Source organism: Strongylocentrotus purpuratus, unplaced genomic scaffold (genome assembly GCF_000002235.5).
Source record: "Strongylocentrotus purpuratus isolate Spur 01 unplaced genomic scaffold, Spur_5.0 spur5_scaffold_8, whole genome shotgun sequence".
Taxonomy (NCBI): domain Eukaryota; kingdom Metazoa; phylum Echinodermata; class Echinoidea; order Camarodonta; family Strongylocentrotidae; genus Strongylocentrotus; species Strongylocentrotus purpuratus.
The window spans coordinates 16,810,753-16,827,816 of record NW_022145614.1 but is presented as its reverse complement, the minus strand read 5'-3'; the positions used below and the strand labels follow the sequence as shown (position 1 = coordinate 16,827,816).

Genomic DNA, 17,064 nt, shown 5'->3' with positions numbered 1-17,064 from the left:
GTTTTTATTCATGATTTTACTCACCGACCCCGTAAGTCTTCTCGGGGTGGTGGCATTTTTGTACTTTATAGATCCACAGCTCGTTGTACTGTAAATTCCAATAATGATTTTTCTTCCTTTGAATTACTTGATTTAATAATCAACCTTACCCCATCTTCTGCTGCTAGATTGTACTTTATTTATCGTCCTCCCTCCACAAGTAACAATGTCTCTAACAGCACCTTTCGGGAGGAATTTTTAACCCTTCTTGAAGGTGCTGCTGTAACCGATCACTTCCCTCTACTCTTAGGTGATTTTAACGTACATGTTGACGATCCCAATGATAATTTTGCAAAATCCTTCATGGGCGGAGTTGATTCTCTTGGGTTTAAGCAGCATGTCCATGAACCTACTCATCGAGCAGGCCATACCCTTAACCTATTATTCACCAGAGATTCAGACGACATCGACCATGTGAAGCTGTTGTCTTCACTCCCTTCCGATCATTGTGCACTAGTTGCTACAGTTAGCCTCACCAGGCCCCAGAACCCGAAGAAGGAAGTGAGCTTCAGAAAATTTCGAAGCATCAATATGGACTCTCTACGCAACGACATTAAACTGATCTTCCATCCACTTTTGGGGTACTTTGATTGATAGGCATGCTCCTCTTCAAGTCAAAACCGTCACAATTAGACCTAAAGCGCCTTGGTTTACCGAAGACGTGCGGGAGGCAAAGAGACGAAGGCGCCGGGCGGAACGCTGTATGATCAAGTCAGGGCTTTGTGTTGACAGGGAACTGTATCGTCGAGAATGCGATTCTTACTACGAATGCATCTACAGTGCTAGGTCAACGTATCTCAAGAATCTTATTGCAGATGCTGACACCAAACAACTGTTCAGCATAAAGTCACTCTCATCACCAAATCAATCATCAATTATTCCGGATCACTCATCTGACAGTGAACTTGCCAACAGGTTTGCTAGGTTCTTCAGCGAGAAGGTATCCAATTTGGTATCTTCCTTCACTGACTCAGTTCTGGTGCCAGCAGTCACATATTGCGCTCCGTCGTCTGATCATGAACTTTCCCAATTCTGTCTTGTATCTGATTCGGAAGTCAGGAAGCTCATCAAATCACTACCATCTAAACACTGTAAATTGGATCCAATTCCCACGTGGCTCTTGAAGGACACCCTTGACGAACTCCTCCCTGTTATCACCAAGATGTTTAATCTCTCCTTGTCTTCTGGTCATGTCCCAGGATCATTTAAAACATCCCTACTCCTTCCTCTTCTCAAGAAGCCGAACCTTGATCCAAATGGACTGAACAACTACAGGCCCATTGCAAATCTACCCTTCCTAGATAAGGTCTTGGAGAGGATTGTGGCTGCTCAGCTGAAGGCCCACCTCGAGAGATTTGGCATGCTTCCTGTTCATCAATCTGCTTACAGGAACCACCATTCAACAGAAACTGCTACGGTTAAAGTCCTGAACGATCTTCTCCTGGCCATAGACAAGGGTAATGAAGCCGTGCTCATCCTCCTGGATTATACGGCTGCATTTGACACCATCGACCATACCCTGTTACTTCATCGCCTGGAAAATGACTTTTTCATCACCGGAACTGTGCTTGATTGGATACGCTCATATCTCCACAATCGCAGTCAACGTGTGATCATCAACGACACGCCTTCTGCAACATTTCCACTGATCTGCGGCGTTCCTCAAGGTTCCGTAATCGGCCCACTTCTCTTCGTTCTCTACACCAGCCCACTGTCTAAGGTCATTAACTCTCACCAGGGGATTCAACATGCGATGTACGCTGACGACACTCAGATTTATATAACTCTTAAGCCTAACGGGAAGGATGATGCGACTCGGAAACTCAGCAGTTGCCTTGAAGACATTAGGTTCTGGTCTTCTAACAATAAACTTTGCCTTAATGAACGAAAATCTGAAATGATCATCCACATTACTTCCAAATTCAGAAACACCGATTCCTTCCCCGACTTGGTTACCGGAGATGGTTCACTGAAGGGTAGTGAATACGTTCGAGACCTGGGTGTTTTAATCGACAAAAATCTTACATTTCAACAGCACATTAAAAACGTATGTAAATCGGCATCTTTTGGAATCTTCAAAATTGGGAAAATTAGGAAACTACTTGACCGGCCCACAACTGCAAAATTAACCCATGCATTTGTATCCTCCCACCTTGATTATTGTAATTCAATTTTTTCTGGTCTTCCGCATTCGTCCCTACTTCCACTTCAAAGAATTCAGAATACTGCTGCAAGGCTTGTTACTCTCTCGAGAAAGTTTGAGCACATAACCCCAATATTGCGTTCTCTTCATTGGCTTCCCATACACCATCGTATAACATTTAAAGTTCTTCTTCTTACATACAAATTCTCCATGGCCAAGCCCCTAAATATCTTTCAGATTTGATTTCCTTACGTTCTTCTAGTTCTTTAAGACCTCTTCGATCATCATCAACCTTGCAATTAAGGCGCCTTGGATTAATTCGAGTGGCAGTAAACACGCGGCATATTAACCTGAGAGCGCATGCATCAAAGCTGTCGGAGTTAATCCCGGATGCACGATTTGCCCACGAGAAGACGCATTGTGTGTGTCCGAACACCGTGACGTCCTTTTCAAGCCAGAAAATTGTCAACCCATTGAAAGATTCGTAATACTTGTTTAGCTCCCTCTGCGGCTAAACTTAGTTATTTAGCTTAGCTTGAGTTCGTGTCTAATTAACACTGTACTCTGTATGTTTGGAATGGATCATTATGCACAATAAGAACACCGTTTAAAAGGGTTGTTTACAAGTAATAAGACCTATTTAAAAAATTCAACAAGCTGTTGTATTGTAATGAACTGTTAGCATTTTAAACAATTACGTTTTATCTGTGTATATATAACCGAATGAATTTTTAAAAAGTAGATTTTTTTCGGGGAGGTAACTTGGAGGTGTCAATCTAGACACATTATGGGAGCCCCATTCAAATTTAATTCTCCAGCCATTAATGGAAATAAAGACTAGTGTTTTTTTTCTCTCTCGCCGGTATAAACAATTGCGTGCTCGCCATAAAGCCAATGTGTCGATTCATGAATTCTTGTTTGGAGACTATGCTATTCCATTGTCATGTAACTCATAGATGCAAAACACATTTTACGAAAGTTTTTAAATATTATTTTTTCTTTGAACTTGGTATAAAGCCCTCTCCAAAGAAAACATTTTTTCTTGTTCCTGTTCATCTCTTTTCCTCCCTCTCTTCTCCCCACTCTCTCTTTTGTTTCTTCACTGGCCACCCATTATGGGTGCAGTCTGCCTCCCTATCCGCATTCTGCCCCGTGCCCCCCCCCCCTCCCCCGTACGATAGTGTTTCTCCGGCTTATTATTATCATTATAATCATCATCATATTATTAATATTATCATTATTTAGATGGGGAGGGTGATGAATAATGAAAGGAAAGCAATTAATAAAAATTCGTTTATAATCGTTTAAAAATTTGGGTTGATTTTACTCTTCCATTCAATAAATCTCATTAAAATGTGAAAACTGCACTTATTATACATTTTTTGTCTTCCTCCCTCCCCCAAGTATAGTAATGTGTCTCCTGCCTTTTGTTTGTTTGTTAGGTGGGGGTAATGGAAGGAAGGTAACAAATCATTGATTGACATTCGTTTAGAAATTTGCGTTTATTTTGCTCACATCACAAAAAAAATCAAGATAAATCAATACTCTTGCACAAGATTCAAGATTACGATTTATGATACTTTATTTCTCCAATCGTGCAAAATATAAACTAACATTCTCAATTGCTCCTGTTTGTTGTACTTTCATATTATTCCTTATAATCGTTTTTTTGTTCTTCATAAGCATGTCCATTTTTCTTTCACATGAAATTCTGATACTAATGGTACTTCATTGGGAGCAGCGTAATCCGCGCTCGCCCTGAAGAAATCACATGACGGCAGGCACCCTAGTACCTCATAATCCGCCCTTCTATTGTTCGAGTTTATAACCATGACAACGAACTCTACCTTTGGCCAAGTTCATTGTTCCTCTTACGTAACATAGATCTAGATAGGCCTCAGACATAACTCTTTTCGTATATTCATTCTATATACCGGTAGTTCTAAAATGCTTTCAAATATTTTGTGTCGTTTTTGTTTGTATATACTTTGTCAATTTACTTACAAACTATTATTGTCAAATTTGCTAATACTAATAAACTATTACGTTTACCCTATCATCTTCCGCTCTAGAATCCTATCATTTATTTATTTTTTATTTGTTGGGTCCTTTTCACATTTTTCTTGTCTCTCTCTCTTCAAGATTTCTTCTGTTTTTGTAAGGGTATTTATGCTGTTAATTTTTGTATAAATAAAAGAGAAATTGTTATTCTTTCTCTTATAATGTTGTCCACCTTCTTCTATAGATAACCCTGTTGTGCTTTAGTATAATGTCCGATGTATATTACTTCTGTCAATAACATACAATGAACGTATAATTTTATTTTGATGCAACAGAGATTTTTATTTTTATTTAGGAGTACGTCGAATTGTGATCTCATTTAAAACCTTTGTACACGGCACGCGCGGGTACACCGTACGATGCATGAGCCTTGACCTTATATGGTCATTGACGCCTATTCATGGAACGGGCCTATTATTGAAAAGCTTATATAGTATATAGTAGAGTCTCGCTCGACCTAGCGCTCTCAGCTCAGGTCACTCATGCGTACGTATACAGGGTACCAGGTCGGCCTATTATTGAGGAGATTAGCTAGTCTCGATATAGTCCATCCCATTGTTTCAATTCAAGATTGTCGGCTTTATTTACTTATCGTGCTATAAAGTGTCGGAGTTTTACTATTGAGTACAGCTTTTTGATTTTCATGATAGTTGGTTGCACAAATTAGTTCTCAATTCTTTGCTTATAACTGCTCTTTATCTATGTAAGATAGTATCCCCCCCCCAGCTCTGATTCTTTCTTTAGTTTGTCTCTTTTTTGTTTGATTATATCTTTTTGCTAAAGTATAACGTCAAGTTTATGTTATAATAATTAATCTCAAGGAAGGGATGGTGTCGGCATACAAACAAATGGCGGAATAGACAACATTATGAAAGATGATGGAAAACGACATAGACAGAGAGACAGATGGACAGAGAGAGAGAGAGAGAGAGAGGGGGGGGGGGGGAGGAGATAGAAAGTTGGACGTAGTCTGTACTGTTCTTATTATAGGATTTTCCGGTCAAATTCGCGTGTTTGTCATTCGAATTCATTTACTTTGCATTTAAGTTAGCGCAGATCGGCTTTGCCATGCCAATTATCATTCAATTTTCCAGTTTTTGTATTTGATTTAGGATTTTGGTCGAAGGGTTTCATAGATCTGTCATTCAATTTAGAAACTGCTCAACTAGCATTCAAATTAATATTCACTTGTCGAAGCGTAATTTTTATTATTCAAATTAACACCTGTCATTCGTATTCGTAATATTGTTAGTCAAGTTAGGAATGTTAGGGGGAATAATTGCAACAAACTTTTATAGTTTTTAAATAATGCAGTTAAAATGCATGCTTTGCCATTGGGGTCTATTAGCTGTTATTCCATTTATTTATTTTCAGGACAATGCAGATGGGTGTAGTCAGACATTAAGTAAAGAAGGGGCGAAATCAAGGGATATGGCATTTCTGCACGGACATGTTCATATACCCGGGAAAGGGGGTACCCTCTATCGCCCCTTTTTACTACAGACTCAGAATTTTACAAAAGTAATTCACATCGTCTCTTATACCCAGCACACCCCTCTGTTTTTCTTAAAGAGTTTCATAGTTTACTTGCCCGCAATCAGATCGATGGCTAAAGACATGGCTAAATAATGAATCATGTTCCAATTCTTGACTCTAGTTCCTACCCCAGTCACAATATTGTACCCTTCTTCCATAATTTAATTATGATGAAAGTATGATAAATTTATGATGAAACAAAAGACAAACAACTTCCTTACATGAACATTTACAAATATACTGAGACCATCAGGTCCGTAGATGCAAGTCGTTTTTTTCTTCTTAACAATCAAACTTAAATGCTGATGAATATCAGACAAATCTAATAAGTATAAGTGTATAAATGCAAGAAAATGAAATATGATGAAATACACATGAAAAAACAATCTTGAAAGAAAAAGAATGAGCTATAAAAAGTGTGTAATAAACGAGAAATGTATATTGACCATCAATTTAGGTGCACAAAGTGCTAATTTGAATGCTACAAATTATGAATTAGAATGCTAAAAGTACACCGTCGCGTTGTCAGAAAATCGTGTTGCGCCAAATCGAACGACCAAATAGCGAAAGAAGCACATTGTTCATTAATTTGAATGAAACATACGTAGATTCTAACGAAAATTCCATAGATTTGAAAACTAGAAAAGGGAATATAAACCCGAGATATACTTGACTGCACTAAAACCGTCGAATTTGAACGCAAGACAAATTAATTTGAATGACAAACTCGCGAATTTGGCCCGCGGGAAATCCTATATTATCATATTTTTCTGACTGACTCCCCCCCCCCCCCCAGCTCAGATTTTTTCTTTCCATTTTGTTGTTTTGTTTGTTTATATCTTTGGGCTAAGGTCCCCGCCCGCTTCCTTTTTGGGGGTCGCCTCCTATTTTTTTTTTCAAGAAAAAAAACATAAAAACACTGCTAAAATGGATCTATATCTCAGTGATTTAAAAAAATAAAAATAAAAAATGTCGTTGGCGATCTTGAAAAATAGCCCGACTGTCAGGGAAAATGTACCGAGCGGCCATTTTAAGCGGCCATTTTGAAGGAAAAAATAAATAAAAAGGGGCCTCCTCCGTCCTATTTTTCGGAAAAAACGAAACCGTTTTTTATTTGGCCTAACAGAAAAGACCCTTCTTCAAACTGTAAACGTGTGTTGCATTTCTTCCCCCTAACATTCCTAATTTGAATAAACATAATTCGAATACGAATGACAGGTGCTAATTTGAATGATAAAAATGACGTCTCGACAAGTGACGATTAATTTGAATGCTAGTTGAGCAGTTTCTAAATTGAATGACAGATCTATCAAACCCTTCGACCAAAATTCTAAATTGAATACCAAAACGGGAAAATTGAATGATAATTGGCATGGCAAAGCCGATCTGAGCTAACTTAAATGCAAAGTAAATGAATTCAAATGACAAACTAGCGAATTTCGCCGGAAAATCCTATAATAATTAATCTCAAGGAAGAGATGCTGCCGGTGTACAAGCAAATGGCGGAATAGAAAACATTATCAAAAAAGGTGAAGATGGAAAACGACATTGCCAGATAGAGTGACAGAGATAGAGAGAGAGAGAGAGGGAAAGAGAGAGAGAAAGAGAGAAAGAGGGAGAGAGAGAGAGAGAGAGAGTGATGGGGGGGGGGGGGCGGGAGAGATAGAAAGTTGGACGTAGTCCGTCCTATATTTATTTATATATTTGTCTCTCCGATCACCCCCCCCCCCCCCAGCTCTGATTCCCCCCTTTAGTCTGTCCTTTTTTTAAATAGATATCTTTTTGCTGAATTATAATGTCCGACATATAATAGCATTGTCAATATAGCATAATAAACATTTTTTATATTAATTTGATGCAACAGAGATTTTCATTAAAAAGTTTTACTTTGTAAATATAATGATTGTACAGTATAAATATTCTTCGCATTTCGACATTGTCAGCCGCTCGTTTTCTATTTCGCTCCCTATAATAAATATAAGGTTTCATAAATTGTGTACATCATCATTATGTTATGATAATTTATCTCAAAGAAGGAATGGTGCCGGCAAACAAGCAAATGGTGGAACAACATTGGAAGATAGACAGAGAGACAGACATACAGAGAAAGCAACCGAGCGAGAGGTAGAGGGAGAGGAGAGAGAGAGACACACACACACACACATAAATAGAGAGAAAAATCATTTCTTATAATTATCTATTTGTCTGTGAAATTCTATCTTATTACATATTCTTGTCCATTCCTTTATCGTGCATGATTGTTGTCTTTGAATGATTGTTTCAGATATTTATGAGTATGTCGGAACGTGATCCCATTAACAAATTTAAAAAACAGCAACGACAACTGCAAAAACAACAAGATCCCCTACCCCCCCCCCCTCAAAAAGAGAACAGGGTCATACATGTAGTACATACAAGGATCAGTTCATTGTCATTCAATTATACCCTTACCTTACTTCCGCTCTTCTATTGTAGGAGTTGATAACGACCATGACAACGACCTACCTCCACAACTTTAATTGTTCCTCTTACGTAACTAAGCTGTGGGATCATGGGCCGAAGACAAAGACATAGCTCTTTTCGCATATTCTATATAGGTCCCAAATACTTGCAGACATTTCTGTGTCGGTTTTATGTGTATGTACTTTGTCAATACATATACTTAAAAACTATAATTGTCAAAACTTGGCAATATATTCAAATAGCACCTTTACATAAGCATGCTCAAAACGCTTTTTACATTAGTAAATTAAAAAAAACTAATTATTTTGCTCTCCAAGCAATACTTACAAACTATTTCGTTTTCCCTATATCATCTTTTTAGAGAGCGAAATAGAGAGAAAGAGAGAGAAAGACAGAGAAAGACAGACAGATAGACACACATATATATATATATATATATAGAGAGAGAGAGAGAGAGAAAGTTGGGTGCATCGTATAGTCTGTACAGTATTATGCTATTTTGTCTCTCCTTTCACCCCCCCCCCCCCCGTTCTGGATTCTTCTTTAGTTTCATGTCCGACATATATTATAACCGTCAATTTAGGCTGATAAACTATTTCATATTAATTTGATGCAACAGAGATTTACATACAAATCTTTTACATTTTATATATTGTGTATTTTTCCCATAAAATTGAGTATCTAAATAAAAAGAGATGAAGAAGAAGAAGAGGGAGAAGACGAAGAAGAACAGCAAGAAGAAGAACAAGAAGAAGAAGAAAAAGAAGGGGAAATAAGAGTGAGAAGAATAAAGAAAAGATGCGGAGGAGAAAGAAGAACAAAACAAGAGAGAGACAGAGAGAGGAAGACAGACAGACAGACAGACAGAGAGAGAGAGAGGGAGGGAAAGTTGGGCGCATCGGTATATAGTCTGTACTGTATTTATTTATTATTATGCTATGTTGTCTCTCCTTTCACGGTGAGTTTGATAGAGAGGGGAGAGGGGAAGGGAAGGGGGGGGGGGGGTCTAGGAACAAAAGGGAAGCGTCAACCCGTGTATTGTTCGTGACATCCGATCAATAAACTACTGTTTAATGCGCGGAGTTGGGCAAAGTTGAATGTCCAAGATAAAGTCATTAGGAGCCAGAGCAAATAACACTGAGTTCCTATAGGAAATATATTTATTCAGATGGTCATATCTTAGCCAATACTTCACATATTCAATTGTTATCAATATTAGGACATTATTTTTGATGCTCCTTCGAAAAATAAAGAAAAAATTGAGAAATTCAAAACATAGATTATTGACGACGTCACACTTCACCACTTATTTTTAATTTGTTTATTACCCGTGTTACTGTGTTAGATTCTTTTCATTTCATATACCTGGGGACAAGCCTTTGATTGTGTTATTGAATTCTCTCCCACGATTTTTTTTCTATTGTTTTGTCTTAATTCATCTCCTCAGTACCTCTCTTTTTCCTTCCTCTCGATCACTCCTATTGTTTCATTTCATATTGTTTATTTCTGAACTCTAAATGTAATATCCATTTTCTTCGTTGATAAAATGTTACGTTAAAACGATTGTCTAGTCTGGGTCGTTGGTAAGAGTTTTTTTAGGCATGATTGTGCAATCAAAGAAAATAATACTAAGCTGGTAGAATTGTTGTATATACTTTAATGTTTATGTTATTTTTCACTCGTTTCACTCAATCATTGAGTTAATAATGTAAATATGTATTGAAATGATGGAAATAAAAACCTCGCTTGAGGATAAAAGAAAAAATGAAGGCTGCTGCTGTTGTTGTTGTTACTTTTTTTTACGGCGCTTTCATTTTGCGCCATTCATTTATAACTATTAAACAATCTTTTCATGATTAGTCAAGCGTATTGCCCATAAGTTTATAAATGTTCCAGAAGTCAAATATTGTTTAAGATAACCCAACACAGATTAATGAAGTTTGGAAACGAAAACGAGACAAATGAAGCTATAACAAAGCGAAACATATTAAAGGAAGAAAAAGCATTAATGTATGACTTGTATAAATGTGTGATAAATAATTTTTCTTAATAAGTTATCCCTTTGAGGAAACGAATCTGAATTCTGACCATAAATAACAGGGACCGCGGAGCGTTTTTGAGAGTAGGGGGGGGGGGGGAGGTCTGAGCATGCGAACAATCTATAAACCCCTTTTTCGGAGCTTTTATGAAACGTGTCTACTAAAAAAAAAAAACTCAGCCACCCGCCTCCGCGGCCCCTGCATAGTTTGAGAGTTACATGGCCTATAGAGGGCGGTCGACTGGTATGAGTTGGAAGCAATATGAGAACGTCGCACACTGTTCTAAAGTCGTTGGACCGTACGCCCTTTTGTGCGGAATTTCGCATGGCGTCTTCTCAATAGAGAGTTTCGGACAGTTGTGGCTTTCACGCAAACTAGGCCGCGTTGCATAAAGCCGCGTGATGACTGCCACTCGAATTGATCCAAGGCGCCTAACCCTCGGACCTCGTACCGTTACAAAATATGGCGATCGAGCTTTCTCAGTAAATGCCCCTATCCTTTGGAACAAATTACCAGCGCACTTTCATAATATTCATTCTCTCGACCAATTCAAGTCCTTGCTGAAAACGCACCTTTTTAATTCATAAATAATATTCTGCAGTTGTGAGTCGGTTAAAGGAGGTGCACACCGTCTTATTTTTTGTTTGTTCGATCCTATGTTTGATCCTATGTTTGACCTCTTGTATGTATGTTTGATCTCACTCTTATCTTATTTTTTATTATTATATATGCATGATTTATTGAATAAAGAACAGATGTATAAGTTGTGTGTTTATTATACGTTTTGGTAAATAATTGTTTAGTCAGAATATGGTGCGCTTAGAGACACCAGTATTAAGCGCCTTATAAATATTGTTTATTATTATTATTATTTTCATTTCTAGGTTCTCCGTAGCGATTAGACACGCCGAAGCCATGCCATAAAGCGGTCCCACGGCGACCGTACGTCGAGCGTACGGTGGCCTTCGTTTTATATACTCAAGGGGTCAGTAGCGTACGCATGATTTTTTCAAGGGGGGGGGGGGGGTTTAACATTTTGAAATCGGGCCGAAAATTTCGCAACGACTCAGTCAGCCGCTGAATAAGGGGGGGGGGGGGGGGGGGGGGGGGGGGGGAAGGGGGGGGGGTAAGAGGTCCCTTTTTTTTGGGGGGGGGGGGGGTCTCGAAATTTGAAATTTGAAATTTTTCTTCGTTGGGGGGGGGGGGGCAGGTTTAGGGGGGTTTTCCTAAAAATACACACAGAAAAATACCAAAGGGGGGGGGGGTTCAACCCCCCCCCCCCTTTGTACGCGCCTGCAAGGGGTGAAGCAGTAGCATCAGTCTGGCCGTATGGTCCCCATTCGGCCGGCTTGCGGGTACCTTGCGGGTACCTTGCGTCTGCCTTATCATTTGTCAAAAACCTACGGCTGCCGCAGGGACGCCCTAAGGCCGTGCGGCTACCCTTACATATGTGACCGTGGGAATGCTGTGTCGGCCCTATAATTGCTATAGACTGTAGATATTTAAGACCGCACGGCCGCCGCGGCAAATATGACCTAGGCATAAGCAATTGTGTCATGAATGGGGGTTTTGCTACAGGTTATTTTGATATTAAGCGAGGTTTTGAGGCAAGAAGATCCACTCTCGCCCTATTTTTTCTCGCTATTAAAATAGCAACAGTAGTGAGGAATGATGAGGTTATTAAAGGCGTTAAAGGTACTATGTCCCATTTGCAGGCCAAAAAAAGAAGGAAACGTTAAATTCCAACGGCATTTGAAAGATATACTAATTTAGAACTTCCGTAAAAAAAGGGGGCTTGAAAGTGTCTTTAAGTGGGAAAATAACGACTATTTGTTGTCGAATCGACATAAGAGCCAGTAAGTAATAGTCTGATTTTCATTGTACCGAAAGGTCCTACGTTTTGAGCTGCGCAAAGATTCAATCAGTTTAATTTTGGTCAGTACAAGAAGTGGGTTATTCGTTCGTTCGTGTCTCCTTAGATCAAGATTACTGTAATCTTGATCTTCGGAGTAGTTGCTACAACCGGCCGTGTCAGACACGTTGCCCCGGGGTGCGAGATAGGACTCTTGTAGCGTGCCCCCATTTAAAACAATTATACAGTTACAGTTAACAATACATTTAATTAATAGTATGAAACTATTAAAATTACTCTCATGTTATTGATGTAGACAAATGCTCATGTACCCTTTAATGCTCATTTTATGTATGTTATTACCAAAGAAGACAAAAGCCAGTCAGTCACTCAATAGTGTCTGACAGTAGTCTAACAAGTAAACGGGTTTCCTTGCATAATTTGAATATCAGGACACTGCTAACATTTAAATTCACAGATAGGACATACATGACATATTCATAATTCATGCACAGTTCTACAGAATTTGATGTTGGCTGCTTAAAGGGACATAGTATATTTAATATTGGAGGAATTGAAGTCAAACAAGTTTTATATGAAGATGATTTGAAAATATTTGATAGAAATAAACCCTTACAAAAAAAAAATCTCTATGGTACACCATACAAACACCATAGCAAATCTACCATAGATTACCATACAAACACCATAGCAAATCTACCATAGATCTACCATTCATTTACCATAGAACTAATTAAAATAATTGGGACAAATTTATTCATTTATTCAAATTAGGCCACACCTACATATTCTACCATAGAGCCACCATTCATATACTATAGAGCCACCATAGAGTCATCATTCATCTACCATAGAGCCATCATTCATCTACCATAGAGCCACCATTCATCTACCATAGAACCACCATTCATCTACCACAGAGCCACCATTCATCTACCATAGAGCCACCATTCATCTACCATAGAGCCATCATTCATCTACCATAGAGCCACCATTCATCTACCATAGAGTCACCATTCATCTACCATAGAGCCACCATTTATCTACCATAGAGCCACCATTCATCTACCATAGAGTCACCACTCATCTACCATAGAGCCACCATTCATCTACCATAGAGCCACCATTCATCTACCATAGAGCCACCATTCATCTACCATAGAGCCACCATTCATCTACCATAGAGCCACCATTCATCTACCATAGAGCCACCATTCATCTACCATAGAGCCACCATTCATCTACCATAGAGTCACCATTCATCTACCATAGAGCCACCATTTATCTACCATAGAGCCACCATTCATCTACCATAGAGCCACCATTCATCTACCATAGAGCCACCATTCATCTACCATAGAGCCACCATTCATTTACCATTCACTACCATTCAAAATATGCAACAAAATGTTACGCTTAATTGTAGCATTTTGAAATGGTATATTCAGAATGGTAGTTTGGATCTTGATCTATGGTTTAAGCAGAATGGTGGCTGTAGTGCGTTCTATAGTACACAGAATGGTGACTATAATATATTGAATTTTTGAGAAATCTAAACTTAAATGTTAACTTACAATACACACATGATGCTTATTAAAAAAATGAATTGAATGAAAGTGGCAGGATGTATTTGGTTTATATCAAAAGTTGTATGCATGTACATATGCTAAAAACTAAAATAAAAGGCAAGTAAAAAATATATCACATACTACAAACTAAAATGAAAGGCAAGTTCGTAATTGCAACACATATTACTTGGACTTATTCTACTAAGATGTAATAAATACCCACATATATATCACCCTAGTTCCTCTAAATAATCGGCAAGTTAAAAAGAAACAACTAATATGTCATATACAGTGTGTACGTAAACATGACTAAAATGAAAGGCAAGTTGAAAATATATAAACATGTACAATAAAAACTAAGGCACTGAGTTGCAGCACAGGATTGTTCTAAAACATTGTATAAACATGTACAATAAAAACTCAAATGAAAGGCAAGTTCATAATTGCAACACATATTACTTGGACTTATTCTACTAAGGTGTAATAAATACCCACATATATATCACCCTAGTTCCTCTAAATATCTAAAATGTCATATATAGTGTGTATGTAAACATGACTAAAATGAAAGGCAAGTTAAAAATATATAAACATGTACAATAAAAACTAAGGCACTGAGTTGCAGCACAGAAATGTTCTAAAACATTGTATAAACATGTACAATGAAGTTCAAGTCAAAGAGGTTGTATGTGAGTTCGAAGAGGAGCAGAAAAGACAAGCCTTGCTGCTCATTTTTGGAGTCTCTGAAGGCGATCAAGGTCCCTCTGGCTGAGAACACTGAAGACCCAACCCTTTCTATACTCAAACTGTTTACATGATTTTGATAGACCCTCTGTGTAAAACAATCTCCCCTGTATCGATCGGTATCACTACCCCCACCCCATGATTCGATGTGTAACCTCGTCTATGCCATGTTTCATCGTAGGGCACTGCCACGTCCACATAATTTTCCCTGATGGTCAGATCCTTGTCCATGGCCCTTTGACGTAGGCATGCTGCCACCTTCTTCTTCTGATCCTTACTGGTCTGCAGAAAAAAAAAGAGTTTGTAATAGATAACAAGTAAATTTCAAGTTCCCTCAGGCCCCTTACTTATTAGACCCTATTACAAATATTTAGATTTGATTAATTTTCATCCCTCGATTTGATAAGAAGGGATATTGATGTACATGTATTATACTGTCTATCGACCATAACTAAGAAATAAAAATATGTTTGGATTAAATGTACGTACAGCTAAGATAATGTAATGAAGAAAACACAAGGCTGGTGACTAACCTCTTGGGATAAGGAAGATAAAGTGGCTATGTGCCTGTTGTAGCTAGGGGCTTCGACTAGTGGGGCTGTTCCGAGGATGGTCAGCAAGTCGCACAAGCTATCCCGTGCCAAACCAACCTCCGTTGCTGCCAGAGTAGCTCTGCGGTTTTTTTCTGCAGACTTTCCACGTCCTTCGCATTCATTTTCTGATGAAGAGAATGTCCTTCTCCTTCTTGCAAATGAAGCAACCAAGGACCATGGCGCAGTTCAACCCATTCCTCTTTGACAAATTCTCCAGAGGAATGAGATGCCCTGTAAAAGATATCCAAAACACTTTATGGAACAGGGAAAATATTTGGAAAAGCACAATCCCCAAATAATAACAAAGTGCTAGTTATGACATACATGTAGTATATTACACAAATACACATTTTCACAGATTTCACGACAATTCCGATGCCCCCACTTCGATTCACCATAGAGTAAAGGAGGGGTTTTTCGGCCACTTAAGACAAAATCCTATTTTTTGGACTCTTTACTTTCTATTTAGTATCATTCCTTGTTCAAATCATGAAGCAAATACTATTATTTAAACAAAGAAAGAATCCCAGAAAAAAAATCATGAATTGCCATGACAACATTCATTTCCATTTTCACTGTTTCGGAGGTAGTTTTCGGCCTAGCGAGGCAGTTTTCGGCCGCATTTACAAAGTCAATAGGAAGCAAGCAAGCGCGTCATGCGTTTCCCCACTGATCTATAGCACTAGCGGCCGGAGCAGGTATCCCAAGCCGGAGCTTCCCGTGCCGAAAACTACCTCTGCGGTGATCAGAAATTGGAATCTGAATCGGACAGAGATATCGTGTGTGCGCTGCGGTATCCGGCTGCATTGATTAAATACATGCGATGAGATACTTTTGAGCTTGCGACTCACACAAAATCGGACTCTAAATCTGAAAAATACTTGAAATAAAGCTCATTTTATGGTACCCATATTTCTTACACGCATAAGAATACTTAATTTTTCAGATTCGGGGAGCGGGACCGCCAATTACATCGCTAAAATGTGATATTTTAGGATATATTTTCCATTGCAAATGTGGTTCTTCAGTGACTCTGGCATGGTATGGTATATGTGTGGGATATATGATATGCTGTTATGCGATGGATTTTAAAGGGATTTTTACCATGCATCCAACGGATCGGCCGAAAATTGGTGATGGTCGATTACCCCCTCCTTTACTCTATTCTTAATCATTTGATTTGGCTTTTTAAGCCATTCACCCCTTGAGCATGCAATACAATCTCAAAGTAACAGTTTGCAAACTAAAAATATTGTCTGATAGTAAGTACATACCTCCCAGACACACGTGAGCCTTTTGCAAAGCAGCTGCAAGTTGTGGGCCACTAATGACGCGGATCTTCACATGTGGGACCAGGGCCAAAAATAGGGCTGTCCTAACACTTATTCAGGGAAAGCTTCCTCGATCTCTGAATTAGCTGTTAGTTCTTCTGGCACCTCTCCAGCATTCATGTTACTCTTCTGTAATATCTGGTATTGATCTCCTTTGAACACCTTCCTCTTCCTCACATATTTTGGAGTTTTGCGAAGCATTTTCAGTGAGTAGAAATTGGAGACCAACGGCTAGAAGAGTTATTCAAATCTTGGGCACAAGGTGGCAGCAAACAGCCCTTGTTATCTACTTTCTGCTGATATACATTACTTGTTACAATTTGGTTTAGAATTTTTTATTTAATGATTTCTTTAATTGATTGAGACTAATTGAGTGCAAACAGAGGCAGTGGAGCGACTTCCAAAGTGGGGGGGGGGGGCACCAACAAAAAAGGGCACTTTCTGGAGAAAATAAATAGGGCACCTACAAAGGGAAATCTCAAAGCGAAAATATATATTTAAAAAAAAAAAAAATTGTATATACCCCCTATATTGTGATTACATTATCAGGGATGATTTCACTATTTTTTTAATCTTTATAAATAAGATTTGTGAGGTCGCAGTGCGAAAAATTACATCAATTATAAAGAAGAAAAAACCAATCCTGATGGGTTTATTACATTATCATAACAGAA

General features: G+C 38.4%; 1 long non-coding RNA gene across 1 annotated transcript; it reads right to left on the bottom strand.

The window, feature by feature from the left end:
• Positions 1–13,760: 13,760 nt before the first annotated feature.
• On the bottom strand, positions 13,761–16,800 carry LOC115920346. The gene is made up of 3 exons (XR_004062357.1): positions 16,334–16,800; positions 15,000–15,290; positions 13,761–14,748 (listed from the first exon to the last, which is right to left on the bottom strand). It is a non-coding gene; the product is annotated as an uncharacterized LOC115920346 (long non-coding RNA).
• Positions 16,801–17,064: the final 264 nt, after the last annotated feature.